This window comes from Leguminivora glycinivorella, chromosome 4 (assembly GCF_023078275.1).
Source record: "Leguminivora glycinivorella isolate SPB_JAAS2020 chromosome 4, LegGlyc_1.1, whole genome shotgun sequence".
Taxonomy (NCBI): Eukaryota; Metazoa; Arthropoda; class Insecta; order Lepidoptera; family Tortricidae; genus Leguminivora; species Leguminivora glycinivorella.
This window is the reverse complement of record NC_062974.1, coordinates 12073158-12091519: the sequence shown is the minus strand read 5'-3', so window position 1 is coordinate 12091519 and position 18362 is coordinate 12073158. Positions and strand designations below refer to the sequence as shown.

At 35.6% G+C, this 18362-nt stretch overlaps 1 protein-coding gene across 3 annotated transcripts in view; it reads left to right on the top strand.

The window, feature by feature from the left end:
* The window catches only part of LOC125225381, a 65544-nt gene that overhangs the window by 7642 nt on the left and 39540 nt on the right, over positions 1-18362 (top strand). The window contains exon 1 of one of the 3 annotated variants that reach the window (XM_048129072.1): positions 14452-14632. The exons of 1 other annotated variant lie outside the window; for it this stretch is intronic. The gene's annotated coding sequence lies outside the window, so the exon portion shown is untranslated. Of the gene's footprint in view, positions 1-14451; positions 14638-18362 lie in introns of those variants that run through there. One more of the 3 variants, XM_048129070.1, reaches the window with a different exon arrangement.

Below are 18362 nucleotides of genomic sequence, written 5' to 3'. Positions count from 1 at the left end.
ATTCTAACCGTCATCCGTATGAGCGGAGTTACGACGACGACGATATATATAGATGCTATTTTTCGTCTAAAATATAAGTTTTGAGTTACCGTGACCAATCTGACTACGATGATGGTTGTAGCTGCGTCGAAATAATCGGGAGCTTGATTAAAAACAAACAGATAATCACGGTGCAGTCAATATAATAATTATTATGTTGGTAGGTACATATGTCTTGCGGTCTCCTTAAATTATCATAGTTATAAAAAACCCAAATTCAATTACAAGATATGACTCAATTAAGTATAATGTCAAATTGGTAGTAAAATTAACACCAATATTGAAATCTAAAACCTATCGTGTCCATGAAACTTTCTGGTCAATGTAAACAATTTATCGTCCCCATAAAAATCGATTGTATCAATAAAATTAAATTCAGCTTGATTAAATGTAAAGTAAACTTTACTTGAAGCACAAATTGGATGGATATGGAGCTGTTAATTCAACGATACTGACTTTTACGAAGTAAAAGACCGACGTCCTTAACAAATTCCTCTCTCACCTCTTCAACAAATTCAAACTTAATTAAATCGGGTTAAAATCGAATTTGGAATTGATTCCTCCAGCACTTGATGTATTTAAACTCCGAAGTGGGAAAAGTTTTACCTTGAGATCTTTCTTTCTTTCGTGAGAGAAAGCATTAGTTCGTTCCCCGGATGTATTTCTGGAAAGTCAGTAAACTTTTTTACTCCGAACGGCTATTTTAAGTGTTCCTGTCACGGCAGCCATTATGATTCTTGAGAGCGTAATTAACAAATTTGTTCCAGTGTTATAATTAATAGTCTATGATTTCTTCCACGGTTGATTATACCGTGTTAATAGTTTTACGTCACTTTGGATTCAATATAGTTAAACAATTACCTTTTGTCTTTGATGTGCTGTCTAAGTGTCTATTAAGTTATTAAAGTAATTGTCTATTACAATCTGAATTTATGTTGTAAAATTTTGATGCTACCCAATTTCCTACTTTATCCTTCAATAGCGGCCCGCCCCGGCTACGAACGGGGATTATCATAAAAATGGTTAACTATAACTATTTTTATGATACTAACTTACTAAAGTTATCCCTAAAAGATAGACATAGTAATGCTATCGCGGACTTTTTTGTAGACACAATTTTGCCAAGCTCTCAGCCAGCCGAATTTTGTCCGACTCGGTTAGCAAATATCATACTTCAACCAATTCAAACAAAATCTCAACAAATGGTATACCTACCTAATCCTTCCTCAAGAACCACTCTATTCATAGATGAAAACCGCATGAAAATCTTTTTGAGTTTATCGCGAACACACATACACACACAGACAGACGCGGCGCGCGACTTTATATTATAATATGTAGAGAAGATTATTTAGTAGAAAATTGAACATAATCTTCGTCAGGACCATTATCTACAATAATGTTATTTATATACAGGTTTATAACCAAATATAACCTAATATGTAACCCATTCTCCACATGCATAAATAAATCATCTAAATATATAAAAGAAGAAGCTGACTGACTGACATATCAACGCACAGCCGAAACCGCTGGTCCTAGAGATTTCAAATTTGGCACGTAGGTTCCTTATATAGTGTAGAGGAGCACTAAGAAAGGATTTTTCAAAATTCACCTCCTAAGGGGGTCAAATGGGGGTTCAAAGTTTGTATGGGGAAACAAGATTAGTTTGACTATTTTATTCGAAACTTCACAGGAAGATTCCTTAAGACATATGACTGAATACGTGTTTCAGGTTTTTTGAAAATTTAACCCCTAAAAGGGTGAAAAGGGGGTGATAACGTCAAAAAATCAATATGGGTATCGTTTTTATGGTTTATCGGGTCGCTGATCACGATAAATACAACGTTTTTAAAATCTAACGAGGCGGAAGTGAAATACCTTCTCCCCTGTTGTGGTGCAATGGGGTTTAAATATCAAAAAAATATATAAAAGAAGATATTGACTGACTGACTGACATATCAACACACAGCCGAAACCGCTGGTCCTAGAGATTTCAAATTTGACACGTAGGTTCCTTATATGGTGTAGAGGAGCACTAAGAAAGGATTTTCCAAAATTCACCTCCTAAGGGGGTCAAATGGGGGTTCAAAGTTTGTATGGGGAAACAAGATTAGTTTGACTATTTTATTCGAAACTTCACAGGAAGATTCCTTAAGACATATGACTGAATACGTGTTTCAGGTTTTTTGAAAATTTAACCCCTAAAAGGGTGAAAAGGGGGTGATACAGTCAAAAAATCAATATGGGTATCGTTTTTACGGTTTATCGGGTCGCTGATCACGATAAATACAATGTTTTTAAAATCTAACGAGGCGGAAGTGAAATACCTTCTCCCCTGTTGTGGTGCAATGGGGTTTAAATATATAAAAGAAGATATTGACTGACTGATTGATATATCAACACACAGCCGAAACCGCTGGTCCTAGAGATTTCAAATTTGGCACATAGGTTCCTTATATGGCGTAGAGGAGCACTAAGAAAGGATCTTTCAAAATTCTCCTCTTAAAAGGGTGAAATGGGGGTTCAAAGTTTGTATGGGGAAACAAGATTAGTTTGACTATTTTATTCGAAACTTCACAGGAGGATTCCTAAAGACATATTATGACTAAGTAAATACATGTTTCAGGTTTTTTGAAAATTTGACCCCTAAAGGGGTGCAAAGGGGGTAAAGTCAAAAACACAATATGGGTATCGTTTTTATGGTTTATCGGGTCGCTGATCACGATAAATACAACGATTTTAAAATCTAATGAGGTAGAAAAGAAATTTTCTCCCCTGTTGTTGTGTAATGGGGTTAAAATATCCAAAATAGCCATAAGTATAGCTTTAGTTTTTATCTTTACTTCTGGTTCAAGAGATTTCAAATTGACACGGAAGTTCCTTAGAGGAGCACTAAGAAAGGATTTTTCAAAGTTCACCTCCTAGCATGATAATTTGACAGGGGCAAGGACAGGGACAGGGACAGGGACAGGGACAGGGACAGGGACGGGAACGGGATAGGGTTAGGGATAGGGATAGGGATAGGGATAGGGATAGGGATAGGGATAGGGATTGGGATTGGGATTGGGATTGGGATAGGGATAGGGATAGGGATAGGGATAGGGATAGGGATAGGGATAGGGATAGGGATAGGGATAGGGATAGGGATAGGGATAGGGATAGGGATAGGGATAGGGAGAGGGAGAGGGAGAGGGATAGGGATAGGGATAGGGATAGGGATAGGGATAGGGATAGGGATAGGGATAGGGATAGGGATAGGGATAGGGATAGGGATAGGGATAGGGATAGGGATAGGGATAGGGATAGAAATAGGGATAGAAATAGGGATAAAAATAGGGGACGGGGACGGGGATAGGGATAGGAGAGGGACGGGGACAGAGACGGGACGGGAACGGGGACGGGGACAAAGATAGAGATAGGGACGGGGACAAAGATAGAGATAGGGACGGGGATAAGAATAGGGATTGGGGTCGGAATAATCGGTCGGCAATCGATATCTAGGCAGTGTAAAATGCAGGTGGCTCAGTGGGAAGGTATTAGTAAGTAGGCATCGGCGAGTATCCTGCATCCGTAATAACTATTACATTCAATGTGCTGTAAGAAGATCGTTGTTTGCTTGCCTTTTATATGTTTACGTTTGCAATAAGTATAAGCAAAATGGAAAAAAATGTAAGCGATAATGCAAGGAAGTACTTTTTACCCTACCGACCATAGCGTCGAGATACTGGCTATGTGGGTTGTATGAAGTTTCCCCAGTATAAATATTTATATAGGTAAAATACATACATATTCGTACCTACTACCTACGCTGTGGTCGCTGTGTAACAATTATACAATCATTGCAAGAATTTCTTTAAAATCAATAGGTGTAAGGTACAGTCAGCCAAAACCGGACCGTACAGCAAATAGATCAGTTACAATGGCCCTCCAGTCGAGAATTGCCCCGCTTTACCTTAATCGAAATAATCGCGGACAGATGTACCTACAAAGAAACCTACGGATCCAAATGAAAATCTTATTTTTTGTAAACATTTCAATAAGAATACTTTTATTACGCGGGCGAAGCCGCGGGTAAAAGCTAGTAAATCATAATAATAAATCATATCTATTGAAATAAATAAACCACTAAGTTTTCTCGCAATGGTTTCGTTTTTACTTTAAAGCTAAAATACGAATAAAAGAAAGACCACTACTCAAGTACTCATATCAGCAACCGTACAACCGCCCCGTAAAAAAATCGACTACACCGTTCGCGGTAGGTGCCTATCCTTAATTTCAAAATTGTCTATCACATTGCTAGAAAATACAGCAATAAAATAAATACAGTACCGGGACTCAATAATAATTATGGATAGAAAGGTTGGATTCAGTTTGTACTTTTGCAGTAACATTTTAAAGTTATCTAGTTTCCTACGTTCTTCACAAGTAGGAAACAGGGAATAATATATACCGCTTTTAAAAGATACTTAAAATAATATTTATGGTCACTAGATTTGTATTTAATTCAAGTACTAAATAATTATTTTAATTTATCAGTTTATCTATTTCTATAGATAAGCCACTAAGTGGTCTTGCAATGGTTTCTTTTTTACTTGAAAGCTAAAAAACGAAGAAAAGTAAGACCACCCGCCATATTTAAGTATCTACTCGTATCGTATCAGCAACCACGCCCGGATTAAAAATCGACTATATTTATACACTGTTCGCGGTATCCTTAATTTCAAAATTGCCTATCACGTACAGCTAGAACACAGCAGTAAAATAAATGGAATACAGTACCGCGACTCCGTAATAATGGTGGATAGACAGGTTGGATGCAGTTTGTGGTTAATAATAATAGGTCGGGAACGGCAGGTGCATTGCATCCATGGCCGAGCTGCCTGTGACGTACAGCCTGTTCACTCAGTTCTGATTTTCAAATATTATAATGTAGGATTAGTAAAAAACTACAAAGAATTATTTTTCCTGGCTTCAAAATTTATCTTATCATTTTTACAAAATGAAAGTAAGTCTAAATCATATCACTTTAAGCTTTGGATCAGCCTTAAAATTATGACATTAATATTTTGAGCATGTGTTTTACAAAATATTTTGTTTTTTGATACATATAACATGAATGTTTTTTTACAGTTAAGTAGGTAGGCAATAGGCATTTATTAATTAGTTACTTCACTTCAATTACATACCTCACTTATGCTCACAGCTTTACATTGAAATTGTGTGATTAAGTGAATAGGCTCTCATTTCTGGACACCGACATTTGGTGGGAACTGTTGTTACGGAGACATGAGCTCGGAAGTGGGTCGAATGAAACGACAAAAAACCGACTAAACGTCGTCATTTGGAGCGGCGTTAACTGATTTGTAATTCAATGTGAAATGAGGTTTGAGACAGGTAATTTTGGGATAGCTTAAAAAATATTTTGTAATTTGCGTAACACAAAATAAATTTATCAAGAACTTGTATGATTTTTACCTGTACTTTAAATTGGAAAAGTGGTCAGTGAAATGAGAAATCCAGTATAATATGAATTTCTTTTTTTTTTTGCTGTGATGAAGCTTTTTTTGTGAAATTTTTCCGAATTTAAATGGAGTGTGAAATTAAGCTTCAATACGAGTACCTCCATCGAAAAAAACGTGCACGTACCTACCTAATTAAAACAATTTATGTCAAGCGAGCATAAAATACGTGACAACAACAAAATAAAATTGTAGGAGAAGAGACAATCAAAAAGCGTCGGTTTGAGTGAAAAAAAATTTGAAAAAAGTGTTCTTCGTGTATAATTGCGGAACGTTTCACAATAAATAGGCGTCGTTAGAGCCGGTGCGAGGACCATTATGTCAGGCTGCAAGTTCTCGTTGCGCTAGCGCAGGCAACTTGAGTTCACTGGAAAACCAGTCTTAGTTGACCTCTCAACGTAGTAATTATAAGTCGGTGATGGCACATAATACTAGTCGGTCCGAGTCGTGTACTCGTGTGTGCTTCTGAAGCGATTGGAACAAGTAACACTACCTACCTATTTAAGTACCTAGGATTAAGGAACTAGCGGTTCTCTTGTTCTTATTTTCCTCCTTTTATGATATTGTAATAAAGTACATATTTTGATGCAATTTGGTGTATTTTCATCATAACTATGACCATATGTTTTCTGCTTTTTTTATTCTTACTAATTATGAGTTGGAAGTATTTGAAAATGTGGCTAAAATCACATTTTTGCTCCTAATTTTAATAATCAATAAATAAATAAAACGTAGACCCATAACTATGATTTAAATAGTAAAAATATTTATAATAATTCCAACATTCAAAGAGGAAAATGTAAACTACATTTGTAAGAAAAAAAAACGGTTTTGTTACGTTCGTCCCCTTTTGCCTTAAGAGATGTTGAGATTGTTGAGCAACCGCGAGCTGTACGCTAATTAGTGTTAAGGATAATGATGCGAGCACTATACCAATACACGGTACCAGCATTCTAGGGTAATGTTTGTAGCTACGGCAGGAAGCCTGCGGTCTTAAAGTGACGCTGTTTGGGTAATTTCGGTTAAACGTTTTACTTCGGTTTCTAACTGTCGTTTATTGCGCCGAAAGTGCCGAAACACTATTCTTACAGGTTGGTCATAAAAATAATAGGTTTCTTACGTAAATTCTGAATAATACGTAAAAAAATCCACAAGTAAATACAATAATTAAATTAAAACATATAAAAATTTAACATTGGTTTCTACCAAAAATTAAATGTATTTTAAAACATCAGACTTAAGAACTATGTAAGTATATTTATTTTTAACTAACATATTATGCTTTTTCTACCCGTCCAATCAATATTCCAATACATATTTGTGTATATTTCCACTTCAATAATCTAAGAGAAACCACTCACGTGTATACACAAAACAAACGGCTACCTACCTCTTTGACGGTAAATCTTTATATAGTGTGTTTATTATTATTTATTTTTCCCCTCACTAGCTCGGAAACACGTGTTTTGTCCTTTAATACCAGCGGGAAAAAACGCATTTTATCCACTAGTGGGTAAAGTAATTTGACCTTGAATAAAGTCAAATTAAGTGCTTTAAAATTGATAAAAGTAGGTGAATCTAGTAATAAAGATAATTTACCACCTGTGGAACTACTGGAAGCAGTGATAAACGCATTTTTTGCGCTGTAGTTTCCTCGCTATAGTGAGGGGAAAAGTTTTGTGTTACACTCGGGTACAAATGTATTTTACTTCTCGTGTGTTAAATAACTCGCAAGTTCAGGATTTCATTCTCGAACCACTCGCTTCGCTCGTGGTTCAACTATAGAATCCTTTCACTTACTCGTTTTTCAATTCCACACTCGGTGTTAAAATACAACTTTGCCCCTTGTATAACAAGTAACTATTACCAAATTAGTAATATTCTTTTATTTGTTGAACATGGTAAAAAAAAAAATGTATAAAAAAGTACTTATGCTCGCAAGAAGGATGCTCACATTGCTCACACGTAATCTTTTTAGCAAATATAATATTAAATGAAAGCTATTGTGGGGATACACACATTGACACAGCGGTTGACGTGCGCAGTCATTGAAACAGTAAAACTGTTCTGACAAGGACAGTAAACTGTCATCGATTGTGAAACATTGAAGTGTGCTCTGAAAAAAAAAGTTTGGATTGCCCTGAGAAGAGCAGTTTATTATTGTCCCGAAAATGACAGTTTTATCATCGTCCTGACAAGGACAATGACTATGCATCGGAGCCTGCAGCATTCACGTCGAAGTCGTCGTGTCTTCATCATCGACGACACGATGTTGACTCCACGGCGGCCGGCGGCGAAAAGGGCTCGCGCCCGGAAACCGTACCGTACCGTATACCGTATTTTGTATGAAAAATTAAAAATTTAAAGACTTCATAATTTTTAATAGTCACTGAACAAATGTTGATCAGTATAAGGAGAATAGCCTACAGTTCAATTCTTCACCTTGGTTACAGGCCCCACTCTGTATAGGTACCTACAGAATGTATCAAAAAGTGTCTACTTCCATGTTAAATAACTACCATAAGAGTCTAATAACTCAAACTTATATTCGATCTACATCCTATCTTGATCCAATATCGGTCTGTTGTTGTTTCTGTGTGTATTGTTAGGTTAGATCTAGATTTTAAGTTTTTGCATGTTAATTTAAGATTATTGTAATTATTTCTTTATATCTTTGGAATATCGGTCTTACATTGTAGTTCGATTAGATAATTGTAAAATTAAGAAGTCTCCTTGCAATCCTTAACCGCCGCCGACGCTGCACCGCACCGCGTGGGTATCGTCCTAATTATGGCCTAAACAATAACATACCTAATCCAAATATAAAACTGAATATAATCACGCCACGCATGTAGTAACATACATACATACATAATTGGCTACCTTGAACGGTCAAGGACCTGCGAAGTGGCACTTAGACCAAGTTCATGTTTGACGACCGGTCTGGTTCAATCGATAGTGACCCTGACTGCTGAGCCGCGGTCCTGGGTTCGAGTCCCAGTAAGGGCATTTATTTGTGTGATGAGCATAGATATTTGTTCCTGAGTCAATGGATGTTTTCTATGTATATAAGTATCTATTTAAGTAGGTATGTATTTCGTCGCTTAGCACCCATAGTACAAGCTTTGCTTAGTTTGGGGTTAAGTTGTTCTGTGTAAGGTGCCCCCCAATATTTATTTATTTATGCTATATGAACGCCAAAAGTTTCGTGATTTCTTTATGGGATTGACGTAAAATTTATCAGACTTGTCTGTCCTTGGAGACGCGTGAACTGTCGCTAAGATTTCAAGCTTACAGATCACGTACAAAATGGAATGAAAGTTTTATTATTGTTAAATATAATTTTGTGTACAAAGGAAAATAAAGAAACTGGAATGAAATATTGTATTTAAACGAAAAATTCTTGGAGCAAAAAGGTAGGTACGTTGGTGTGTCTGTTCGATTTTTTTTACCAAATTTGTCTTCTAATCTAATGGAACGCGTTTTAGGATCTATGTATAATACCGAATAAAAAAATATTTTAACATCATACACTACCTTATCTCAATATTTTGCCTACAATATTTTTTTATTCAATGACTAATGTAATAAAATACGTGCGAATTATTATATAGTTAATACCGTGCGCGCATACATTTTTATATAATAGATAACTATACGAATGAAGCCACTAACGGAAACCCATACTTTGCATGTGCTGCGGACGGTTGAGCATGTAAAAAAACTATTGCGTGGGGTTTCGGTTGTTTCCTGCGTCAGTGAAGTGGGGTAAAAATACCCTCCTGGGTAGGGCAACACGCAAAAAGTCCGTTCGAACTCGTCCTTATGCGTTTTAGCGAGCAAATAACAAATACGAATACAAGCAAAAGCCCTGCGCGTCCAAAAAAGGCATTTTTATTATCTTCTGCTGCCGGTCTGGCCGTCTGTCTGTCACATTACTAAATATCTCGAGAACTACTTATGGGTATCGCTATGAAATTTAGAATATTTTTAGTCATTTTATTGTGCATTGTGGTTGATTTTGATGTGGTTGTTATGCTGTGGTAAATGTGGTATGTTGATAAACAAAATTGTATTTACCCGCTAATTACCACCTTTGATTAGCTTTACTTTTACTTTAGTTTTATGGAAAGTACCTATTAATATCTACTTTTTAAGCTATTAAATGTAGCACTATTATGTAGCATATAAATATTTCCATCAGCAAGCACAAACTGTTTTTTATTTTATTTTACGTTAGCACACCTTTACAGACGCTGAAAGCTCTAGATAATCCGATAAGTCAGTTAGTTGGCGATGAAATGCCTTCTCTCCTTTAGTAGCAACTTTTATCTGGCTTCTTCCCTGGCTCGCGAGGAATAAGTTTGCTTTGAGCGTCACACGGAAACCTTCCTTTACTGATCTGAAGTTTTTCCTACTTTTAGACATTATTGGCTCATACATATACAATATACATAGGTAGCGCTGGTAGCCTAGCGATAAGTGCGTGCGACTTTCGTTCCGGAGGTCGCGGGTTCGAACCCCGGCTCGCACCAATGAGTTTTTCGGAACTTATGTGCGAAATGTCATTTGATATTTTGCCAGTCGCTTTTCGGTAAAGGAACATCGTGAGGAAACCGGAATAATTCCAATAAGGTCTAGTCACCCTTCGGGTTGGAAGGTCAGATGGCAGTCGCTTTCGTAAAACTAGTGCCTACGCCAAATCTTGGGATTAGTTGTCAAAGCGGACCCCAGGCTCCCATGAGCCGTGGCAAATTCCGGGATAACGCAAGGACGATGATGATGACATACATAGGTATGTATTGATAGTCATGAAGAACATACTCGTAATTTCCTATTACGGGCAACATAGTTCCTATTAGCTTATGGTCGCTTTTTACCCAAGTATATCAAGGTATTAAGCCCCGATTTGAGTAATACTAGTAAATATCCTCTTAATGTCATTTACATACGTGTTAGATATTTTTCTTCAAGTAAGGTACAGCGGGGCAAACCTCGACTGGGGGGCAATTGTAACACTCTACATAAGTATTTAATAATGCAAACATTGTAAAACATGGAAAAATGGAATGAACCAGTTAGATAGATTTGCCCTGCTGTACCTTATTAAATATTTATTATATTTTACATGTATACAAATTACTTGTAACGCGTTACAAAGATGATAAGAAAAACACTTTTTTATAGTTTGCATAGTTTATCCAGATAAACATATATTATTATCCCTCTGAGAATTCTTTCTTGAATGAATTCTTATTACGACGAGAGGCAATTGTAGCAGTTCAAATGAGCTGTCGTGGTCTTACAATAAATCTTCCGTTTTATGAGCTCATCTGGAATAAAAGCTGCTTCATTTTCATAATAAATGTTTCTGATAACATGTATTAACTGGAAGCAGAAATAAAAAGGAGGAATACACATATATGTAATTTACTAAAGTTTTTAGCTTTACTAAAGTTGCACTCAAATTTCGTTGTAAATATAACTACTACAAGTGGCGTACTAGAAGAGAGGCCTATGCTCAGCAGTGGGCGATAAAGGGCTGATATGATGATGATGATGATGAGCTGAAAAAGTGCATGGCGAATTCATCAATAAATTCATTCATAATTGCTCCGTACGATTTCACAGATCGTGGTACATTTATTTAGTTGTGATTAACTTAGTCGATAATTCATTAATTAGGCTTTCTCGTATGTTTTGAAATATGAGAAATATATATCCATATGTACAAATACATATCATTATTAGACCATTTCTTTTTTTTTTGCCACTTTTATGAAGTGTGATATTTTTGAAAAAAAAAATGCTATTTCTACTCAGAATTACTAGCCTTTTCAATCCTAGTAGTTAAAAAAATTGTCCCATACGATTTTTTCTTATTTGTTACCATTTTCCGTACATGTTGTATGGGGTAACAAAAGAGGAAAGTAACAAAAATGTATGGAAATTCTGGGACACTTTTTGTCTCCCAGTGAGATTGAAAGTACTCGTGATTCTGAGTACAATTGACCTAAAATTCCCTAAAACAATAAAAAAAAAATATTGGCAAAAAAAAAATAAATGCTCATTAAGTAAATGTGTGTACAAGAAAACCTCATTTTATCTATGGTTTGCTTTCAACGACCTGGCTAGTAGGTACAAGATACTAATTTAATTTTAGTCTAGTTTGAGTAAACAATGACGTCCAGTATTGCGTGACACAGGTGTTAACGAACAGATGTCTGTGCATATGTATGGCACGGTTTATTTTTTTACTATATTTGGGGTGTAATTTATTTACATTTCGAACGAGGGTAAAGCAAGACAATGTTGTTGTTTTTAGTCATAACCAAATGAAACCGTTAGACATAATACAGAAATTAAGCATGTATTCTTTTGGTGCTTACATATGTATATCACATAAATTTTGGTGTTTAAACACACAGCGCTAAAGTTCAAAATGTATCTGAAAAAGATGACGTGATCAGGCTTCACGGGAATATATAATATAATGATGTACCTAAGTATTATATACACAACAATATAAATTAAATTTGAAATTACTGTCATTTTATTTCTTTCTAACATGGCGTCAGCTCTCTAATCAATCAGTCAATCAATCAATCAATTATTTATTCGTGATAACTACAAAATACACAAGTAAGAAAACAGAAACAGCAAATAAAAGAAAATTAAACATATAAGTTACCACGAAATCGTTAATCGAACTTTATTATATCAAACCGAGCCGTATCAAAATACAAACATATTTCTGAAAACTTCCTTCAATGCTGCTCACGCAAGGCACTTCCCTTCAGCGTAGATAACTAACTAATAGTTGTTCTGTTTTCCAACTATTGCAACAGAGTTAAGCCCGACGGAAGAGTAAGCACGATAGGTAATCGGATTTCTGCTTGGGGAACTGACCCCCACTTAATGGAAGACTGAACGAATGAGGCTTTATTTCCTCTCTCGGCGGATATTACGAGGCGGGAATATCTTGTTTGGAACAGGGCGATACTATAAAAGTATGTTTGAATGTAATTTTATCTCTAATTCGAACTTATATATCCGAAAAATTGACGATATGTCGGTATATTTAACTATGTATAAAAATACACATCAATAATTTACTTACGCACTTTCTTGTTCGTAGATAACTATGCAACTAGGTGTTATTATTTTATTATAATATTTTGTTATCTGTTTATTCTTTATGTTTACGAAAATAAAACATATTTACATCGGTTTATTAATTAAAACTTACCTTCGTAGGTATCCATCGAGGCATGTTCCCAAAATGGTACATTCAAATTGTTTAAAATAGCAAAGGAGTGTGAGCGTGCAACACTGCACTCAAAGTAAAATGTCGCTTGAAATGAGAAGACTGTAATCTAAAACTTCTCAATGCCTTAAATAACTACTCTTATGTTTGTAGGGTAGGATATAAAATCGTTCAACTGAAGAATACCTTAAGGGCTCTTCTGCTTTGGAACACTTTGTTGTCTCCGAGAATTATTCTCACGCCGACCAGTGACCAGTGACCACATTCAGAAACAAAATCTCACAAGCAATACAATTCTCTTTCAGTATCCAATGAATATGAGTATGTTGCACCTGTGCACTTGAACACACGCCAAGAAACAATATATTTCTAGTATAATTCTTCAGAACATAATATTGACTCGAAATTAAGCCCTCGCGAAGACAATGCCAGGTGCTAATCAAGTCCATATTCCGATGAACTAGCATAATGGAGTGCCGTCTCGAATGACAACCTACTTGCTTTAAATGGAGTTACGTAGAATGCTTGGCAATCATAACATATTGTAGTAATATTGATTTCAACTCGTTTAAAAAAAATTAAATTCCTGTATGATATAACCTACTTACACAGTTTTTGACTGATTGGTCTTTGCTTACCTAGCAAAGATTTGAATTGGTCTGAACAGCTCGTCCGATACACGATGTATTAAACAAATCCAAGTTTATTGTACTTACAATTACAACCAACGCCCTCACAGTTGATCTCATTGACATTAGGTTCGATCAAATTATATATCCTCAGTACATCGAAGGAATTCTCCTCAACCTTAATTGTCATCAGGTCAGTTCTAATAGATAAATGTAACTATGGGATCCTACCAAATCGAAGGAGTTCTTGTTAATCCCATCTCATGGATGTTGTATAGTTTCGATGCAGTATGACTCGCGGCGAAAACAAGTTCAAACGACCTTGATGATAAAAGATCTGCACATTCAACTTGTGCTGGATTTTCCACTGAATATATTAAAAATACAACATACATATATTTAAAAAACCGGAAGTTGAAATAATTCCAGGAGAACCTAATTTAATATAATAATACTTTAACTGACTAATTAACAACTAGAAATTTATTAACCTAATAATTTAGGTTATTTGATTTTAGTTTTATTAAATTTATCTAGTTTATAATTTAATTTATTGTAAGTACATTTTCTTATTGAAATAAAAACATAACATAATACTTAGGTAACAATCCTACATAAATCACAACAAAATATTAAAAATTCCTCAGGCGGCAAACCGATATAACAAGAAAATATAAAATATGAATTTTATTGAATTTGTAATACAACTTACACCTTCTTACCAAATCTAATCCTATTCGTGAATCAAGTTCTCATGCTTGATGTCCCACCAAACCACGATCTTCAAGATTGATGTTTATTTTGCCTGGTATGTTGAAATTCATAAATTGTGGAACACATAAGTTCAGTTCCATTGCGGGTTTTCTTCCAAATCAAATTATCCAATGCGTGTAAGCCAGCAATGTATCGTTTGATAATCCGGTTCGTCGTGAAGACCTGAGCGCAAGTGGTATCGGGAACGGCGTCGACAAAATAACTTCAGTTCCGTGCCGGGTCCTCATCTAAGTGAACGCCGCGACGTCCGTTTACTCGCAATATTCAATAAAATAAATCGATAACCCATCAGTGAAAACTTTTTATCACAGGAATATAAAGTGTGTTTTATATACAGGTGTTTTTATAAATTGAGGACAAAGTTGGATTACGCTAAGCTGTTGCGCACAAATTCGGAACTTGTAAGGTAGATATTATATTTATTATGCATTGTTGCATCTTCCACGTTTCCAATGCATGTGACGAAATTATGTATTAAGACTTAATTTATATGACAGAAGCTGGTAATTGGCATAAATAAATACACGTACGAAAATATTAACAAAATACGAAGACTTTACAAAATTATTGTGAATTAATGAAATCTCTGATTAGGACAAAATTTGCATAGCAATTTACGATTTGAATTTTATGCTTGCCTACCCAAATAGTTATATGCGTGACATTTTATTATTAATCAAAACTCTGAATTAGTAGAAACTGTTTTAATTTTTTACAACTCTGATGTCATTAGTAAATGATCAGTATGATTACCTACTTGATGACTAATATTGTGATTACTATGATTCGAAAACCATAGTAAATTGGATAGTAACATTACTAACGTTAAGTTCGTGCATCAACGCATTCCTTTAGATGATTCATGTTTTGAATGAGAATCGAATGTAATAAATCTAATACAAGTGACTACTAAAACGAAACTGTGTTGCAATACCATTTTACATGATTTGTAGTCATTTGTAACGAACAACACTTGGGGAAAAACAAATGACATTATCTAAGGCGAGGACAAGTCAAACCACGTATTTTACTAAACGTGTTCAAGTCGTGCTTTTTGTTAGGAGATGCCAGAGACACGCAAATAGTAAAGACTGTGCCCTTTTTTTTATTATAAAATGTATAAATGGGCTTACTCTTGGCCACATCCTAGCCAAAGCAAAGACGTGGCCTACGATGGAGTGAGCTCGCCCAGAAGATGCCTGCTACTCACCCTTGATTTGAAGGTTGCCGGGTTATATGAGCTCGGAAATACAGCCGCCGGCAAGGAATTCCACTCCTAAAAAAATAAAAATAAAATAATAAGCTGGCATTTAAACAAAGATGCATTCCTCGTCATTGATAATATTGGCGCTGCTACATAACAAAGTTTACAATTCCCTACAAAGTCATAGTCAATATACTTAGAGGATTTGATTAGATAAATAAGTAATTTCTAAGAGGCTGTTACGATAAAAAGCAACACTTAAAGCTTCGTAAATAACCTACTTGCATTTATATAAGAAGCCCTTCCCAAAAATTGTGCATTCAATAGGGACCTATACGTACGTAGGTCAGGTACCTACAGGGTAGGTTAGGTACCTACTCACTACATAACTCGTCTCTTAACACGCTAATAATATTGTCCTTAAAGTCATGACGACCATGCATAACCGACACTTCAACTTGTATACCTATTTAATATAAACCGGCTTCGTGTACTCCGAAATTCTATTTCCTCTTGGCTTACTGACTTTGTTTTGCGCACGCTCCTGCATAATCAAGAGGCTCTGCGTGCATTCTAGACTACCTAATTCCTAGCTCCACTGGGTTCTATGTAATCTGGAACGTAGCTTACCTAGCTCTGTATACTTAACTCTGATGGAAACACGAGGAATGGTGAAAAGGAACTTTGTAAGGAAGGGTAATCGTTAACGCTTTTCCGATGGTATTCTTCCTATGCACCTCACCTACTTACATAAATGAGCACGTGATTTTTTTTTTCGCGTCTTTCAACCCTGTATATTTCGAACAATTTTATTCCCATACAACCATTTCAGTCGCAAAATCTTCAAATCAGTAACTAACTGTCAAATGTGACATAACGCGTGGTAACGGCGTGCAAACAATGCGACCGTATTGATACAATAACAAAATGTAGTCGTCGTGTGCACTCGTTACGGTAACAAAATGTGTACGAATTTGTGGCTGTCAATGTCACTGTCAGAATGACTTTTAACGACACTTTATTAGTCGACGTTTGCACACATAACGGTAACAACATGTGGACGAATTTGTGGCTGTCATTGTCACTGTCAGAACGGTTTCTGACAGTGACATTGACAGAATTTGTACACACATGTGTAGGTCTGATTACCGAACTGCTCCTAAACCACTGTATCCGCAAATGACAATCTGAAATACGAAGGTTTCTCAAACTGTCTTGTGAAGTTGTGGACTGGTTGCTTTGAATCATTTAAATATGAGCGAATTAAATAATAATAAACGACGACGACCATTTAAGCACTCTTCGACATTTTATAGAAATGTGGGAAAGTTAAGAAAAGTGCAGAATGATAATACAAATAGATAAGCACTTTATAGTTACTTAATGTATTAAATATATAATTTTTAATTCTTATTGATAAAAATGAAGTGTAGTGTTGCTTTACACAATAAAAGTAGGAATCAAATGAAATAGAGTATTTACTGTGATATTAATAGAATTTCTGTTGCGCAATGATAGTTTTTTTCAGTACAGATGCTGCTTTTTTAACGCAGTAGTGCGAGCAAATCAAGCAATGATTCATTTCTTGTCTGGTCGAAACTCTTAGCTTAGATTTAGGTACTGAAAATCGTCGTACGATACACGTGCGAAAAGGACATTCACAACTCGTGTCGATTTAAAACACTCCCTTCGTTCGTGTATTAATTTATTGCTACTCGTATCGATTTTCCTCTTTTCCGCACTCGTATCTACAAGTATTTTGTTTGGGTTACAAAAAAAAACACATTATTTACTCTACTACGTTTTATTTATGTCTCTTTAACATTACAAATTTGTAGACACTTATCTATACAAAAATCTTGACAAAAGAAGTACAGATCGCTGAAATGAATGTTGATAGTAATATTAATGAAGCCTACTTCAACAAGTGTCAATTGTGAAATGCCGCACAATACTAGTTGCTCTATAGAAGACCATAATAATATGATCCCCGATCCTTTACAACCCAGCAGCTCGGTACGCACGTTACAATTTTTTTTTAATCTTCTTTAGTGAGGGCAACTGAGTACGACGGCATATTTAATTGTTTATAAAGTTTGAGGATACCTGAAAAAAATGAATACAAGAAGCCATTCTGCTTTCGGTCACGCGTGTACGCTGCGACCATTTTGCGACCGTTTGTTGACCGTTTGGTGACCGTTTGGCGACTGTTTTTTACATGGAATATTACCGTCTTAATCCATATTTTAACAACTTTATTGGTTTTCTAGGCATTATTTTTATTATTTCAGTATAGTATATGCACCAGAGCACTAAAACTTCACCAATCAATATACATAACACGCAAACACCGAGTAGTCAATAATATTATTTCTGGTTAAACTGAGGTAAATTGATGGCGCGTTGATAAATTTAGACTTATTTTATGAAATCACTCGAGCAATTTAATTGGCCATGGTAATTAGCCCACATTATATTACAAATGCAAACAATATTTATCTTTAACAAATTCTTACGCCATTACATTTTAATGTCAAATGATTTTATTTCTTTTTTACTTTGACGTCTCTGACAGTCGCCATTTGAAAAGAATGAAATGAACGAATGATTTTGGGAAAGTAGTCGCCAAACGGTAACAATGTGTGCACGCGTAGTGCACACTTCTGTCACTTCTGTGACCATTTGTGCCTGTTACCAATCGTCCCCATTTGGGTCGCCGCGACTAAACGTCGACCGTACTGCGACTAAGCATTGAGACCCGAAGACCTGTGTGTACACAAAATAGGAGGATTTGCGTAGGAACGGCGACCGATTATGGTTATATGGGTTTGCTTTTAAACAAGTACTCAACGATCGTCTCCTTGATTGTACTCTAATTACGTCAAACTAAGCACAGCTTGTAATATGATTACAATAGGTACTTGAAA